Source organism: Tamandua tetradactyla, chromosome X, assembly GCF_023851605.1.
Source record: "Tamandua tetradactyla isolate mTamTet1 chromosome X, mTamTet1.pri, whole genome shotgun sequence".
Classification (NCBI taxonomy): Eukaryota; Metazoa; Chordata; class Mammalia; order Pilosa; family Myrmecophagidae; genus Tamandua; species Tamandua tetradactyla.
In genome coordinates, this window is record NC_135353.1 from 99,397,383 (window position 1) to 99,415,503 (window position 18,121).

Below are 18,121 nucleotides of genomic sequence, written 5' to 3' on the forward strand. Positions count from 1 at the left end.
TAGAGTTAGTACAAAGATTAGAAATGATACCTGTCAAGGTACCTGGTAACATAGAATGCTCTTAATGAAGGGCATATATTAATATTAATATCATTAATAATATTTGGCATGTGATTGCTACTGATGCATAAAGTTCAACTTAGTTAAATTTGCAGAGACCACAAATAGTATCATCGGGGTGAAAGTATGTGTGAAGGTGGGCCATATTATCGAGGAATTTCATTTTAGGATAGTAAATAAAGTGATAGAAAAGTGGCCACACAAAGGGGTTTGATTGGATTGAGAGCCACTGAAGTAGAGCAAAAAGCCTGCTGTGGTTAATTGTGTGCATGCCCAGCTTCTAGCCAACTGTAGCCCCTCGGCGGCAAGACTGAGTCCAACTCCTTTCCCTCCTCTTCCCTACCACCCTGCATACTTAGCCCAGGCCCAGCAGAGAACAAAAGTGTGAGAGTGAGAGGATAACCAAAGAATTCTTAATAAGAGAGCTACTTTCCTCTGTTTATGAGAGCCCTCCTTCCCTCCATTCCTTGCCCCTCCCTCCCTCCCTCCCTTCCTTCCTTCCATAAACTAATTAAGATAGAGCAGGCACACAATAAGTCTCAGTTCCTACCTTAAACCCAGACCCAAGGTTCCTGATGCACTAGGAAATTCTTGTGGCCCCTTTCTTTAGCTCAGAGACTGTCGTCAGGCTCCCTTTTTTTCTCCTTCCCCCAATTGTCATGTAATCTCCTAGCCTCTGTTAAGGACTTGGACTGACTGTTCAGTTTGGATTTCGGCTTTACTCTGAGATTTAGCCTCTGTAATCCTCTTCCACAGCTCCTCCCTTCTCTGTCTACAACTAGGTGCAGCTCAATTCCTACTCGCCCCTCCAGTTCCAGGAAATGCCACCCCAGCCTTGACCTAAAACCCCTGAAAAGTGGATGGGAAGTGAGGACCAGATCACAGCCAAAGGGAACAGAGAGCAATTGAGCCCTGTCCTCCGGCAGGAAGTAAGTAGAGCAGAGCATGGAGAAACAGCCAGGCCAAGGAGGGAGTCAGCCTGTCACAGTCCTATCCTAGAGCCCCATCGAGGGTGACCTGGAACCGTCAAGCTCTCAAAGGCAGGGAGGCAGGCTGCCCACCACCACATCATCTAGATGAGCGTGGAGCCTGCAGCCCAATGAGCATCGCTTCAGGCTTTTGTTTCAAAGATTGGCTTACTCTGCCTGATCCTGTGATTTGAACACATTCTAGATATGTTCTTGCTGAAATTACATAGCTCAGGGATTGGAAAGAGAGATTGAGAGGGAAGAGTAGATAAAGCACCCAAGGAGCAGGGCCTCAGAGAGTGGCCTCATCCAAGATGCCGGACAAGGCCCTTGTCTCCAGGCAAGGCCCCCAGTCTCTTCCAGGCTCCACCCCAGGCCAGTCTACTCTCTCTTTCTCAAAGGTACTTGGGATTTGTGGCAGCTGCTTCTGGCAGGCCTGACAGGGAAGCCCAGAACTGAGGGGTGAGGGGGAAAGAGAAGGCAAGCAGAATCAAGCGTGGGCAGCTTCTGAAAGAACTTTTGTACGTCTCCCTTCTTATACTCCTTTTGGTTGCCGTCCCACCCCCAGCCCTCGACTGCTAAGAAGTGCTGGCTAAGGGCCAGATGCTGAATTTTTGGACCCAGAAAGGGAAAGAAGGAGGTGCCATGCAACTCTCCCATTTTTCTGTCTCCAACTTCTTGGGTCTTATTTGTGCTATCTTCTATTTTAAAGCCAATCTTGAAAGTCAAATTGATGTCACTTTTGCATCTCCCAGTGGTTGGGCTATTTGAGGAAGGGAAAGGCAAGGCATCTGGTCCTAGCGTTTCTTCCCAGTCTCATTTCTTGCTTGCTGCTTCTGTTCTCCATGTTATAGTCATACCAGAAGTCACAAATGAGTGGCTGGTGGACATATTTTTTTGGTGCACCTTAGAAATTTGAAAGAGTTGCCAGTGTTGAAAAGTGGCAATAAAAACAATCTGGATTTTTGGCATCACTTGAAAAACTGGACAATGTGGCAGCCCTGGGCCAATGATTCCACATGACAACTAGAGCAGAGTTGGGAGGAGCTGTTGCTTAGGGGGTGCAAGGGTAGCTTAGTAATACAATTTTCACCCGCCATACAGGAGACCCAAGTTTGATTCCTGGTCCATGCACTTCCCCCCAAAAAACCAAACAAACAAACAAATATTCCACAAATGGTGCTGCAATAACGGGATACTCACATGGAAAAATAATGAAATGTGGCCCAACCATACAATATACCAAAAAAAAAAAAAAAAAAAAAGGAGCTGTTCCCTTAGGTAGGGCACAGACTTCCCAGTTTCCTGCAGTCTCCGTACCTCCTGACGGTACTCCAGGCACAGAAGGGCATTTATCAATGCTTGTGTCAGTTTGTGCTTGTTTATAAATATAAACTTGCTTCAATCATTTACATTAACTTCATGAGTCTTTACAGCATTTGAGTTGAGAACCCTGATTTGCACCCCAAACACACCTCCACATTTGACTTTATTTTCCCCTCTACATGGAATGCTACCCCTAGCTTACCTGGAAAACATCTACCCATTCTCTAAGACCCGACTGAAAACTTACCTCTGTGAAGCTTTCCCTAACTCATGCAAGCAGAGTTGGGAACTTCATCTTCGGGGTTCTCACAGCCTCTCGTCTAATGCTCCATGGTTTTTCATTTCCTCACTGTATTGTAATTATGAATGTATATGACAGTTTCTGCTATGAAACTATATATGCTCCTCAAGGGCAAGGACTGAGTTTTCTTCATCCTTGAATCTCCAGCTGCTAGCACATGGTAGACACTCAAATGTTTATTGAGTAAATGCTTGAATGACTAACTGAAGGAATGAAAAGCACTCACTCAATATAGATGGTGACTGTTCCTTGAAGGGGACCAAAAGCCAGTTAAGTGGTACCAGAGCAGTTCTAATTTCATCCAGCACCGAGACTTGGCTCAGGTGATGTTCATGGACTTAAAGCATGGAGTCCATTAGACCAAAAATAGTGACATGAGCTTTAGTTTAGGCTGCCTCTGCCCCTCATCCTTTGACACAAACCCCATCATTGAGTGCTGCAGTAGGCATGGGGCTGAGGGAGTCAAGGACCCTAATTCATTCTAAAACTCTGGTAAGGAGATGCCACTTTCACCCCATTTTACAGAAGAAACATTTGAGGCTTGGACAGGTGGAGTGACTGTCCAAAGACAAGAAGTATGATTACATTACAGGGTCCCAGGCCCTACTCTATACCCTGCACTTGGCAGTAGGAATCCTGACAAAACAAGTTGGGATTCTTTGAGCTTTCTGGTGGCTGGAATTTGTGCTAAAAAGTGGTTGATTGACAATTCTTGAACCTGCATCCAGTGGCAGATGGCAACCCAGGCCGAGCATCTCCCATCCCTCCACCCAATAGTGGAAGGAGGCCTATATAGGTTTTTCCTTCCTTGGTGATACTGGAAGAGATTGAGTGGGACCCCTGTTGGCACCAGGCTTCCCAGTGAGATGGACCAGGGAGGTATTTTCTGGTCTTCAGCCTGGTATCTCTCACCCTAACCTAGAAGAACCCAGTGGGAACCCTGGAAAGCATCTTCCACCACTGCTGAAGGTACTAGCAGGGTTCAAGTGGAAGCTCAATGGGCACCCAGCCTGAGGAAGAACTTACCTCTCCCACAGACTTGGTATCTTCCACCTCACAAGTAGCATCAGTTCTGGGGAAGGGCATTTTCCCCCACAGGCAGCACCAGTAGGGGGCAAGTGGGGGAACTGCAGCAGCACTAGATGAGGATAGCTGACTAAAATAGCAATGCAATGGTGCTGAAAACTAAATTGCCATTGGAACCCATAGTCCACAAAAGTAGGACAGGACCTATGTGTGAAACCTGAAAAGACTGACTCTTCAAATAGAAGATTTGCATAGGCCCCAGATTTTCCTAACACAATATCCAACATGTCCTGAATACAAAAGAAAATCACTGACCCTAGAAAGAACCAGGAAAATCACAACATAAATGAGAAAATACAATCAACATATGCCAACACCAGGATGTATCAGATGTTGGAATTATTAGGCAAGAATTTTAAGGGAGCAATCACAAAAATGTTTAAACAAATGAAAAAATAGGAAATCTCACCAAAGGATTAGAAGATAAAAAAATAACTGAATGGAAATTATAGAACTGGGAAATTACAATAGTGAAAATGAAATTCCACTGATGGGTTCAATAGTAGAAATAATATGATAAAGGAAAGGATCATTGAATTTGAAGATAGAACATATAAATTACTTATTCTGAATAACACAGAGAAAATAGATTGAAAAAAAAAAACCATGAACAGAGCATCATGACCCTGTGGGGCAAGAACAAAAGATTTGTATCATTAGAGTCCTAGAAAGAGAAGAGAAATAGAGTGGGGCTGAAAAAGTATTTGAAGGAATAATGGCTGAAAACTTCCTAAATTTGGCAAAGACATAAACCTACAGATTCAAGAAGCTGAGATAACTCCAAATATGATAAACTCAAAGAAACTCACACTGAGACAAATCTTAATTAAACTTCTGAAAACCAACGTCAAAGAAAAAATCTTGAAAGCAAGCAGAGAGAAAAAGGGATAAAACAATTTGACTGACAGGAGATTTTGTATCAGAAACCATGGAGGCCAGAAGAAAGTTAACAATATTTTTCAAGTGCTGAATCCTAGTGAAAATATCATTCAGGAAGAAAGGGGAAATCAAGACATTCTCAGAGCAAGGAAAACTAAGAGAATTTGTCATCAGAAGACCTATCCCTGAAAGAATAGTTGAAGGAAGTTCTCTAAAAAGAAAAGGAATGGTAAAAGAAGGAACATTGGAATACCAGGAAGGAAGAAAAAACACAGTAAGCAAAAAGATGGGAAAATATTTACCTACTTCTCTTCAGTTTTTTTTAAATTATGTTTTGTGGCTAAAGCAAAAATTACAATACTGTCTACTGTGATTCTAAATATATGTAGAAGAAATGATTAAGACAATTGTAAATACTGGAGATTATAGGAACAAAACGTGAATTAAGGCTTATATACATATAAACCTTATGTATAATATATATGTATATATTATATTATTTTACATATAATATAATACTTAGAGCAGCCACTAAAAAGCTATTAAAAAGATACTCTCAATGACATTAGAGAAATATCAAAACGGAATTCTAAAAAATTCACATAACTCACAAGAAAGCGGGAAAAAGGAAATAGAGATATGAAAAACATAGAGAACAAACAGAAAACAAAAAATAAAATGGCAGACTTAAGCCCTAACATATTAATAATTACATTAAATGTAAATTTCAAAATCCACCAATTAAATGGGTAAAAAAAAGCAGTCCACAACAAATTCACTTCAAAAATAACAACATAGGTAGGTTGAAAGTAAAAAATGGAAAAAGATATCTCATAGAAGCATCAATTTAATAAGCAGAAGAAATCATATTAATATCAGATAAAGTGGCTTCAGAGCAAAGAAGATTACCAGGGACAAAGGGATAGAGATAAAAAGATCAATTCACCAGGAAGACGTAGCAATCCTAAAGGTTTTGTGCATGAAAAATGAGCTGCAAAATATATGAGGCAAAAACTGATAGACTTTTAAACATTAAGAAGTTAGAATGGTCATTGTCAAATATCCCTTAAAGATTGGGAGAAGGATCAAAAGAGGAGGAGTAGTATAACAGAGAAGATAGGATTTAACAAATGACTATGACTGCTGAATCATTATATTGATATTTCTTTTTAGTCTCCAGTGTCTTAGAGCATGTAGAAGGAAATACTTGAAATTGTAGAACTGTAACCCATACCATACTTTGACATTTGTTCCAAAACTTCTTGTTAAAATGTACTTTGAAATGTATTGGTTTTTTTGTATATATATTTCGCAGTAAAAAATAATTAAAAAAAAAACTGTTAGAGCTGAAAGAAGAAATAGATGAAACCACAAGTATAATTTGGTTCTTCACACTCCACTTACAACAATTGATAGACCTACTAGACAGAAAATTAGCAAGGATTAGAACTCCACAACACAATCAACCCACAGATTCTAAATGACATTTATAGAAGACTCCACCCAAAAAAATCAAAACAAACTTCAACAAATTTAAAATAATTGAAATCATACTATGTCCTTGACAATATGGAATCAAACTAAGAATCAATGATAAAAGGACAACAGGAAAATCTCCAAACACTTGGAAGATAGCACCCTTCTAAATAATCCATGCATCAGAGAGGAAATCTCAAAGGAAATAAAAAAATACATTGAACTGCTAAAGCAATGCTGAGAGGGAAATTTATACTACTGAATGCTTACCATTAGAAAAGTTCCAAGTTTCCAACCTCCAGAAATTAAAAAAGATAGAGCAAAATAAACCCAATACAAGAAGAAGGAAGGAAATAAGATAAGAACAGAAATCAATGAAATTGAAAACAGAAAAGCGATAGAGAAAAATCAAAGAAACAAAGAAAGCTGTTTTTTCACAAATAATCAATAAAATTTAGAAACCTCTAGAAAGACTAATAAAGACAAAAAATAAGAAGACACAAACCAGGAATGAAATAGGAGATATTAGTACAGATCCTGAAACCATTAAAAGGATAGTGTGAGAGTCCAAGGCCTGGGCCCTGCACCCCCCTCCCCCCATTAAAGAACAAGGCACTGCACCCAGTCACCCACATGACCAGAACAGACAGTAAAGGTCAATAAACCTCCTGGGGTGGGGGGTGCATAGTAGAATGTCATTATTTTGTATATGGAAAGAACATGTCTTTTGGGGGTCCAGAGGGTGGAATGTGCTGGTTTGAAACTGCTATGTATCCCAGAAAGGCCATGTTCTTTTAATCCAGTCTTGTGGGGGCAGGCCTATTGTTGGGTGGGACCTTTTGATTAGGTTGTTTCCATGGAGATGTGACCCCACCCATTCAACGTGGGTCTTAATCTACTTCCTGGAGTCCTTTAAAATTTCCCTCATCAAATCTCATGAGATCTGTTGAAACTCCACTGTCATACCCTGTGGACCTAAACCTTTAAAGCTGCTCCCATGGCACTCCTCTCTCTCCTTTGCACTGAACACTGACTGCCATTTCCCAACTGCCACCACTGGGAAGAATCTTCTCCTGTTTGTAAGTCCTAATTAAACTCATGGGTAACTCCATGCCAGGCATGTTCTTTGGTCTTGGGGTTAAATTGGTGTGCCAGTTTGAAAGGATTATGTACCCTAGAAAGGCCATGTTTTAATCTTGATCCAATCTTGTGGAGGCAGCAGTTTCTTTTAATCCCTATTCAGTACTGTAGTTTGGAAGCTTGATTAGATTATATCCGTGGAGATGTGACTCCACTCATTCCAGGTGGGTCTTGATTAGTGTTACTAGAATCCTTTAAAAGAAGAAGCATTTTGGAGATTGTGGACAGAGCCGCAAAATAGCCATGAGAACCATCAGAGCCCATGCAGCCAGTGACCTTTGGAGATGAAGAAAGAACTCGCCCCTGGCGGAGCTTCATGAAGCAAGAAGCCTCAAGAGAAAGCTAGCAGATGTTGCCATGTTCACCAGGTGCCTCTCCAATAGGAGAGAAACCTTGAACTTCATTGGCCTTTCCTGAGTGGAGGTAACCTCTTGTTGGTGCCTTATTTTGGACATTTTTGTAGACTTGCTTTAACTGGGATATTTTCACAGTCTTAGAGCTATAAACTAGCAACTTAATTATTTCCCCTTTTTAAAAGCCATTGCATTTATGGTATATTGCATTCTGGCAGCTAGCAAGCTAGAATAGTTGGGCTTGAACAGATCTAAGGGAAAGCTATGAGCAACTTTACCCTCACACATTCACCATCATAGAAGAAACAGATAAATATCTCAAAATCACAAACTATCAAAACTCAACCACAAGAAATACATAATCTGATTAGTCTTATAACCATTGAAAAATTGAATTTTAAATTTAAAAAGCTTTAAAATAAGAAATCTCCAGGCCCAGGTGGTTTCAGTGGAAAATTCTACTAAACATTTAAAGAAAAATTAACACAAATTTTATACACTATGAGGGAACACTCCCCAACTTATTTCATAAAGTTGATATTACCCTAATACAAACTAGACAAAGCCAGCACAACAATAAAAAACTACAGACCAATATCCCTCATGAATATAGACATAAAAATCCTTAACAAAATATTAACAAATAGAATTCAGCAAGATAGAAAAAGAATCATACACCATACACCAAGTGAGGTTTATTCTGGGGATGCAAGACTTGTTCAACATTTGAAAATCCAATCAATATAATTAATCATATTATAACAGAGAAATTAAGAATTAATAAATGATTATTATTACTGAATCATAGATGTTTCTCTTTCTTTATTGTAGAATAGTTAGAAGGTAATACCTGAAATTACAGAAACTCAACCAGTCTCACCCTTGTTTATACATACTATAACGGTCATTCTAGCCTAGTCTCAGCCCTGTTTGTACTTCATATTGTAATGGTAACAACTCCATCTCCCCTTGCTTGTAAAATTGGTGAAATTTGAATAAGCTCTGCAAATTGTACAATGCCCATTTCCTGGTCTTGAAATTGCACTATAGTTATGCAAAATGTTACCATTGGGGGAAATCGAGTCATGGGACCTCCCTGTACATTTTTTAAACACTTTCCTGTGAGTCTATAATTATTTCAAAATAAAAAGTTTTAAAAAAGAGGTACATGTATTGACATGATACGCTGACTTTCTTATGATGTCAGACCTGAGCTTTTTTCTAGGAAAGTATAAGTCAGTATATTGATAAAGAGAAGGAAAGCAGGGAAGGGGGAAATACCTGCATTTGCTGGAAACCTGCTCTGAGCCAGACAATTCACATACATAATCTTTATTTAATTCTCAAGACAGCTTTGAGAAGGTTAGCATTTTATTCCCATTTCACAGATGAAGAAAATGATTCATAGAGAGGTTCAGGGCTTGTCCAAGTTAGTAGCTAATCATTTGTAATTAAAGCTAATTAATACTAGCTTGCAGCATGCTAAGTGCTTTATGTAGGTTATCTCATTTAATACTCACAATGAATACTAATATTACCCCTGTTTTATAGATGAGGAGCCTGAGACTCAGAGACTTTAAGTGACTCATCCAAGGTCACACAGTATGGAAGAGGTGGAACCAAGATCCAAGTCAGGGCTTGCCTGAGTCTGATGCTCTTTTCCTCCCCAAATAAAGTGGGGTAAAAATTGATTACTGGTTCCAAGTTTAGGGACAAATGAGCTTTGTCCCTAAATAGACCTCATGTAATCTCCGGCCCTTAGGACATTTTCCCAATAGACCTCATGTAATCTCTGGCCCTTAGAACATTTTATTGCATATATACCTTCACGTGTTTGCCTTTCTCTCCAAGTTACTAAGTGATGTAAGTTCTTTGAGGGACGGAACCAGAGTTTAGTCATGTTTGGACCCTAGAGCTTGACACAAGGTAGGGGCAACTGATGCCTGGTGCATGAGTGAAAAAAACTGGAGATCACTCTTAATCACATGAACAATTCTTTCTTCACTAAGGGGGCTGGACCAGGGAATATTTGAGAGTCCACTTCTACCTGCACCCCACCAGTCTGGGCTATGTAGATGGGTGGATTTGGCTGTCTCTGATCCCTCATCACAACCAGTGGTGTGCCGGAGCCGGTTTGCTCTGGCTTATGGGAGTTGATTGTTAAATTTTCAAGAATTGTGCAAGCCAGTTATTAAACTGTTGGTGGCTTGAAATCAGCTATGGTGGGAGTGTTTACATCACAAAAATTGGCAAATGCTACAAAGCAGGAAACCCCCATATACACACCAGAACTGATGGTTAAACATTTACCAGCACACCACTGATCACAAACATTTGGTTGCAGCAATTCGGTATGCTTAAATAAAGAACACCCAGATAGGAGGGGCAAAATGGAACCTTCTGGGATGCTGCAAGCATTCTGTGCTTTGGTCTAGGTGGTAGTTTTACAGATGCATACTTATCTAAAAGTTCACTGAGCTATACATTTACAATCAGGGCAGTTTGTGCTATTGACTGCATGTATGTTTTCCTCAATAAACCACACCCCCAGACCGTCTAAGAGCTGTGGCTCGATCCTGAGTGCCCTCTGCAGACACTCCACTTAATTAGAATGCCTGGACAAGCCCCAGCTGAATTGACCAGCCGTCACTGATGACGAAGCCCATCCCAGTGCATTATCTATTACGCAGGCGGGGGCAAAGTTGTTCCAAACAGCTGCTGGCATCAGGAATCAGAGCCCCTTCGTATCTTTCCTTCGTCACAGCTGCTGTCATCTCTTGCCTACGTTATTCCTGGATCTGTGCTGCTGTTTGCTGAAGGGCAGCATGACTCACCACTCAGCAGATCATTTTTCTAATTAAGTGGAGAGATGGATGGATATTTTCCCATACTTGGGCAGAGGTCTCATTCACTTGGATCCTTTTACTGGAATTATTCAGCTTTACATTTCAAAGGCGATTTTCTCTACTTTTTGTAAGAAAAAAAAAGGAGTGCAGAAAACCTTTAGCACCCCTCGAATTGTCAGACATGCAGAGCAAATGGAGGAGAAACAAAGCATTTCTCAAAAATGCACCCTTACAAGGGGAGAAGGAGCAACCTTTACTGAGCTTCTTCGAAGCAGAAGTTACCCTAGATGGGAAGGTCCAGCTCCCTATTTTTTATCTGGCAGGCATTCAACCTTTCAGACACAATCCCCCACTTTCCCTGCCCCTCCCTTCACAGCCACCCAACGGAATAACTTGATTGGAGAGCTGTTTTATTCTACAAAGAAAGGACAGGAGAAATCTGTATCCTGCCAGTGAATGAGAGAGCTCTGTGGGCTGGTAGGCAGAGCCCAGGGATCTAAGAAGAGGGCACAGCATCTAGGAGTATAGGCGGGCCTACCTGTAGGAACAGGAAGGCATAGCTTGGGGACATCCCTTCATGAGGAAGTAAGAGCACCTGAAGTAAAATCTTAAGAGTGAATTAGGGTAAATTAGCAGAGGGTCATTGTCATAGCCTCAGGAAACCACATGGTCTGTTACCTATGTGTGTTCCAGGCCCAGAAATAAAGTCTCAGATAAACCCAGCTCAAGTTCAAATGCCAACAATGCAGAGGTAGATAGCTATTGCTATGGTGGTAGCTCCTGCAAATTCCTCTCAGCCACAGTTAGGAAGCACTCCCATAGGTTCAGCCTCCTCCCATATCTGCCCTGAGGTAGATGAGAGCAGGGTGAGCATGCCCTGGCATTGGTCTCACTGCTGTTTCGCGATATTCATTGGGCGCTTATACAATCTCCAGCTGTAAGAGTACAGTCCTAAATCCCAAGCCTACTTGGATGGGGTTAAACTTCCTAATTTGCTTTCTCCAGGCCTTTACACCTAAGGGCTACTTTTTTTTTTTATCTCTCTCTCTGTCGCTCTGTCTCTGTCTGTCTTTCTCACACACACATACACAAGAGCCAGTCGGTGCCATGCCTTAGCCTTCTCCATCCAAACCACCCAGGAACCAATACTCCCAACCCCATCCCTTCCTTCCTCAACAGCTTGGGTAGTTAAGATCCCAGTGTGCCTCCTGTATAACTTGTTTAAGTCACCAAGAAGAAAGTCCTCACAGGCTCTTGGAAAATCCCACCAATGCTTAGTCCATATATGACAGTAAAGGCCCAACCAGGGGCTCAGCTTTAGCCCCAGTGTCCAAAGAAGCCCAGACTGCCCCTTCTCTCTGGGAAGGATTAGGCTAAACTTGTGGGTCTCTCCGGTTACTACCTTCAAAGACTTTCCCAGCAATTGAAGTCATGTTTGGGGCCAAAGCCAAAGTCTCTTTCAAGAGAGATTGTTGTTGAATGAGATGGATCCACTCTACTGCCAACAATGCCTGCACCTATCATGCCCTCATCAGCCACCTCAGCACACTAGAAGGCAGCACCACTTCCCTCTCAAACAGAGGGGGAAGGGAAGAGTAGAGGTCTGGAGAAGGGGGTCAGGTGAAAGGACCAGTTGTCGTATTGGGTTGCTGGGTCTCCCATACCAGCTATGTTCCCCAATAAGCATTTAACAGATAAATAAATGAATGAATAAATAATGACAATTAAATGAATGAATGCATGAATGAATTCATAATATGGGGGGAGAAAACATTCTTGAGCTCAGAGAAATCTCTTGAGTTCTTCCTGAATCTCTATCACGAGCTCAGTTTGCAACCTCCTCCTTTGAACTTTTCCCCTTTCAGCTAAGAAGCATTACATTCTCTGGAATGTAAACTGAGGTCCTTAAAACCTAAAATCCTTACTTGCAGTCATTCAACAAAATTGAAAGCAAGCCTAAGTAGACCCTGTATGCCTCCTAGCCCACGGTACATGCCACTCAAGCAGATTGTAACCCGTTCACCTCAACTGAGAGGTTACGTGTGCCATCAGGGTGTCACAGATAGGCAAACGAATAGTTGGCTGGCCATGTTCCTATCTGCTTTTCTCTTGGGGTTCCCAGCACCCCTTTGGCCTTAATTCCACCACCAGGAGCAGCAGCAGCAACAGCGAACTCAACACTCCACATTCCCAAATTCCCAGCCACCGGGGGTTTGGTAGGGTGGCGGTGGGCCAGGGTGCTTGGACCAGGCCACTCTCTGAGCCTCCAGATACCTGAGCACAGGCCCTGGTGCACTCACCGAGAGAAATGTGGACAAAGTCCACCCTTCATCTCCTTCCTGCCTCAGTTGTCAAGGTTTTTGGAGGTCCTGGTGGTCCCCCTCCCACATGCCACTGGGTTCATTCTGGACTTCCCCAGACCTCACTAGCAGGCTGATGGGTTAAAATGTCTAAGCTACATACCTAGTCATTCCAGCAACATGCCAAGTAGTCCTCCAAACTGTGTGCCCAGGAGCTGGAGGAGGGGCAAGTGAAAGGACAAGAGTGCTGGGCAAAGCCCAGGGCTCCGTAGCCTCCTGGCCAAGTGAACTGATTTTCCAGACTAAGGCCGGAGGAGGGACGAGCAAAGGAGAAAATGGGAAGGAGGCAGGACCAAAGTTAACCCCTTTTTTCTTCCTAAACTCAATCCAGATTTGCCTACTGAAGGCTGCTTGCAGCGGATCCCTGTGGCTCTGACTCGTCCTTTCTTAAAGACGTATTCTCCACTTTGGGGGCGGGGTGGGGTTAGGTTGTGGAATCTCACCCAGTTGAAGTATGTCCTAGAGCAAAAGATGGGGGTAAGGCCACACAAAAACAAAAATCCAAATGTCCGCACCTCTATTCTTGATCGTGACTCAGAGGTGGAGATCTATTAGGGAATTCCTTCAAACCAGCAGATTCAAGATCTCTGTTAGTGCATCAGTGCCCACAGGGGCTTAGTGGGAAGTGGGCCAGTTTCCCCGGACTGGCAAATGAGGGGCCAAAGCTGCGGTCCATGGTGAGGGCGGGGGAAAACAGCACCGGACTAAGAGTCCTAGACCCACTGCTACATATCCTGTGTCCTCTTGAGCAAGCCACTTTCTTCTTTCTGACCTCAGTTTCCTTTCTTGACACAAGAAAACATAATTGTAGTCCTTCCAAGCTCGCACACAGGTGGCTGCAGTCTCCTGTTACAGCAAAAGACAGCTCCCTTGGGGGACCGGTGTCTGAACTCTGGCGTGCTGGGCTAGTCTGGTAGCCAGATATTTACATGGTGCAGAAGTGGGCTGGGTGGGTGAAACAGGGTGTGCACCTGTGAGTGAGGGCACGAGGAGCCATTTTGTGTGTGTGCCAAGGGAGGAGGAAGAACAGATTGTCTCCTGAGTTCCTTACAAGCGGTTAATAACCCATAGGCCCAGAAAAAAGCTATGGGCACATTCTCATCTTCTTCTCATCCCATATTTCCCATTTCCTTCTGCAGGTAAACCACCTAGGCCATCTGCATGGCAAGGTCCCCAGTAGTTCTTTCTTCCGACTTCTTCCTCCCTAAAGCTTCCTGCCTCCTGTACATTCCTAGGTGTCTGTTGTTTTTCATCCTGTCTGCAGAGTGGGATGTGGTCTTCAAGTTTTCCCCTTGCTTCCTCACTGTCCTCAGAGAGCAGCACACCAGTCCTTTTCCTTTGGAGGCTGTGGTTCTCAGCCCTGTCTCCACATTAGAATCTGTGGTTCTCAGCCCTGTCTCCACATTAGAATCTGTGGTTCTCAGCCCTGTCTCCACATTAGAATCTGTGGTTCTCAGCCCTGTCTCCACATTAGAATCTGTGGTTCTCAGCCCTGTCTCCACATTAGAATCTGTGGTTCTCAGCCCTGTCTCCACATTAGAATCTGTGGTTCTCAGCCCTGTCTCCACATTAGAATCTGTGGTTCTCAGCCCTGTCTCCACATTAGAATCTCTTGAGGAGCTTTGGGGAAAAAAACCACTCCTATTCTACCTCCACCCCTAAAGTCAGATTTGATTAGTTTGGGGTGGGGCTTGCAATTTGTAAAGCTCCTCAGGTGCTTCTAGCATGCAGTCAGGGGTACAAACCACAGATTTAAGGCTTTCTGCTGTTTATTACGTCAAGCAATCAGAGCGAGGGTGAGCCAGATAATGGATATCGGGAAAGAACAAAAGATCAAGAGCTCCCAAAGTTCTTCCAGAAGCACTGGACTCCCTCTGTGATTAGATCCCTAAGAGATTAGGAAAAAATAATAGTAATGTCTCATACCACAGTGCTAGGCAGGATGCCAAGAATTGCCTCGCTGGCCCATGGCCACACTAGGAGATATCATTATCTCCATTTTACAGTTGAGGAACCTGAGGAATCAGGAGGTTAAGTAATTGGTACAAAAGTGCACACACGGTAAGTGGCAGAGTTGGGATTTGAACTCAGGCAGGCAGATGCCAGAGGCCATATTGCCATCAACCATCACACCACATTCCCCTGACTGCCAACCACCAAACCTGGTACTGCTCCCAGATGCTCCCTCTTCTAGCAGGAGCAGCACTCCTCCCACTCCCCAACTGAAGATATACTGGGGCTGAAAAAGTGGGGTCACCCAGCATCCATTTAGGCATCCTTCATCCTAAATGGGCAATCTGTATTGGAGGGAATTGCATTTGAGGGTTGGTACTCATCTTCCAGAAGGACAGAAAACAATAGTGGATACAAAGTGGACTCCAGTCAGACAGACTTGGATGCTTGTCCCAGCTCTTCTACTTACTTGTGGTGGCTGTGGATGAGGACCCCTCCTCTCTAATCTTGGTTTCCTCGTGGGTCAGATGGGCTGATCAGACCTAGCTCTTGGGGTAGGGAGGTTGAAGTGAGAGAACATAGATAAAGCGGCTGGCACAGAAGGGACCCAGTATACATTCTTCCCAAAGCTCCAGCCCCATCCCTTTAGTAGAAGAGCCTTCTAGGGCATGCTGTTGGACCCTTTTGGCCATCTGGACCCTTTCTCAGAAAACTTGCTTTTAAATGCATTAAATATATCCCCGGGATTACCAAGGTGTGCTGGTTTGAAAGGATGTATGTACCCTAGAAAAGCCATGTTTTAATTAAAATCCCATTTCATAAAGGTAGAATAATTCCTACTCAATACTGTATGTTTGAAACTGTAATCAGATCATCTCCCTGGAGATGTGATTTAATCAAGAGTGGTTGTTAAACTGGATTAGGTGACGACATGTCTCCACCCATTTGAGTGGGTCTTGATAAGTTTCTGGAGTCCTATAAAAGAGGAAACATTTTGGAGAATGAAAGAGATTCAGAGAGAGCAGAGAATGCTGCAGCATTATGAAGCAGACTGTCCATCAGCCAGAGCTTTGCAGATAAAGGAAAATGCCTCCCAGGGAGCTTCATGAAACAGGAAGCCAAGAGAGAAAGCTAGCAGATGACACTGTGCTTGCCATGTGCCCTTCCAACCGAAAGAGAAACCGTGACTGAGTTCACCATGTGCCTTCTTGGATGACAGCGAGACCCTGAACTTCGGCCTTCTTGAACCAAGGTATCTTTCCCTGGATGCCTTTGATTGGACATTTCTACAGACTTGTTTTAATTGGGACATTTTCTCGGCCTTAGAGCTGTTAACTAGCAACTCATTAAATTCCCCTTTTTAAAAGCCATTCGATTTCTGGTGTATTGCATTCTGGCAGCTAGCAAACTAGAACACAAGGAAACAGATTGCTGTGCACTGGAATACAATTTACCACCTAGTAACATGTGCTTCCTGGTGAACACATTCAATATAACAAGATCTGGTGGTGGGTCTAATGATGATTATAATTTTTGAAGTAGTGATGAGCAGAAATTCTTTTTTGAGATGTTTGCAACGACCGTTGTGTGATATGAAAACAGCTGTGAATCTATTGGTAACAGTCACATACCCTGCTGATACCATGGTAGTTTATAGTTCTGGAGACAGCAGACTTGCCAGGCTCTTTCACTCATTAATTGGGTGATCTGAGACAACCTACATCCTTCCTGTGCCTCTCTCCTCATCTCTAAAATGAGATTGCTGTGAGGATGAAATGAGTTAATGAACATATGTGAAGTGCTTAGGTCCAAGCCTAAGACACAGGAGGTGCTTTTTAGTTTTAGCTCTTATTGTTCTCTACAAGTGAGCTTTATAGATCAAGGTTCAGAGTTCATTTCTCCGAACCCGGGGCAAAGCCCTGCCTCCAGCTAAATACTCCTAGTCTGCAAGAATGACATCAGTGCCATGTACAGTGCACTGATATTTGTATTCTTTGGAGGCCTGGGATCTTTAAATGTCTCCTTTAAAACACTGCCAAGGCCAGGTTTACCTGGGACAAGAAGCAAGCTCCCTTTCCAGGACAACCAGCCTTTGGGCTGTGCCTCAGGAGAGTCCTCAAGGCCTCCCCAACCCATCCCCATCCCCATCCCCGACTGCCCAAGGGCCACTACAGATAGAAGCCCTGCCAGGCCATTTAAGTGTCTGGAATTTGCCTACAAATTTCTAACAAGCTGAAAAGGCAATTTGGAAACCTGAAGGTCTCCCTCACTTGCAGGTCAAGGGCCAGGGAGGAGACTAGGCAGCAACAAAACCATCCCTTTATTGAGCAAATGTGGCAACTGAGATCTAGAATTTAGGACTTGCCTAAAGCTACATGGCAGTTCCCTGGCAGTGCTGGGCGGGGGACCCAAGATTCCAGTCACTCAGTCCTCCTGGATTGGAACAATATCTTCCTGTTTGACTTCTCCTTCATTCCCACCATCTGGTCAATTGACAGTTCCTGTCAATTCCATTTCCTCCAAAATATGTCGCCTGTCCATCAGTTCCTCTCCATCCCCTCTGCACCTGTCCTGGGTTAGGTCCTCTCCCATTCCACTCCCGCCTGTACTGCCAACCCAGCTACCTCACTGGCCTCCCTAGTCTGTGCTTCCATCCCCGTTGATTGCCAAGAATGTCAAGAGCAAGGAGGAAGCTTACAGTTCATGAGTCCAAGCTCCTCACATGCCACTCCACTCCACATCCTGCCATGTCAGAGAGGAAGAAACCGAGGTCTGGGGAAGGGAATAGAGTGGGCCGAGGTCTGACGGTAAGCATGAGGCAGAGCTGGAACCAAAACGCAGGTCAAAGATTCCTGGAATCTGAGTGCCTGAAGGAAGTTTAGCTCAGCTCTATTCCCATTACATCACCTGCCTCTCGGAAGAACAACCCCCAAACCCTATTGTTTCAGGAAACAACTAGAAATATTTTTGTCAGGACCATAATCACTGCTTCCCCTTTACGCACTCATTCTGGAAAAAGTAGACAATGCTCCAGCTCCTTCTCCCACTTCTCCCCAAGGCTCCTAAAGTAGGCCTCTGGCACCTGCTAGCCCTAATTTCCTCCTTATTTGTTCTAGGCATAGGCAGACCCTGCGGGTTCACCAGCCATTTTCACAAATATTTCTACTGGCCTGGACCCAAAATCACACTGCCAGTCTCACAAGTGGTGGTTTGGAGCTGTATGAACCCCAGAAAAATATGTTCTTAAATTTAATCCATTCCCATGGGTGTGAACTTATTGTAAGTAGGACTTTTTTTTTTAATCGTGAAAAATAACATATATACAAAAAAGCAGTAAATTTCAAAGCACACTGCAACAATTAGTTATAGAACA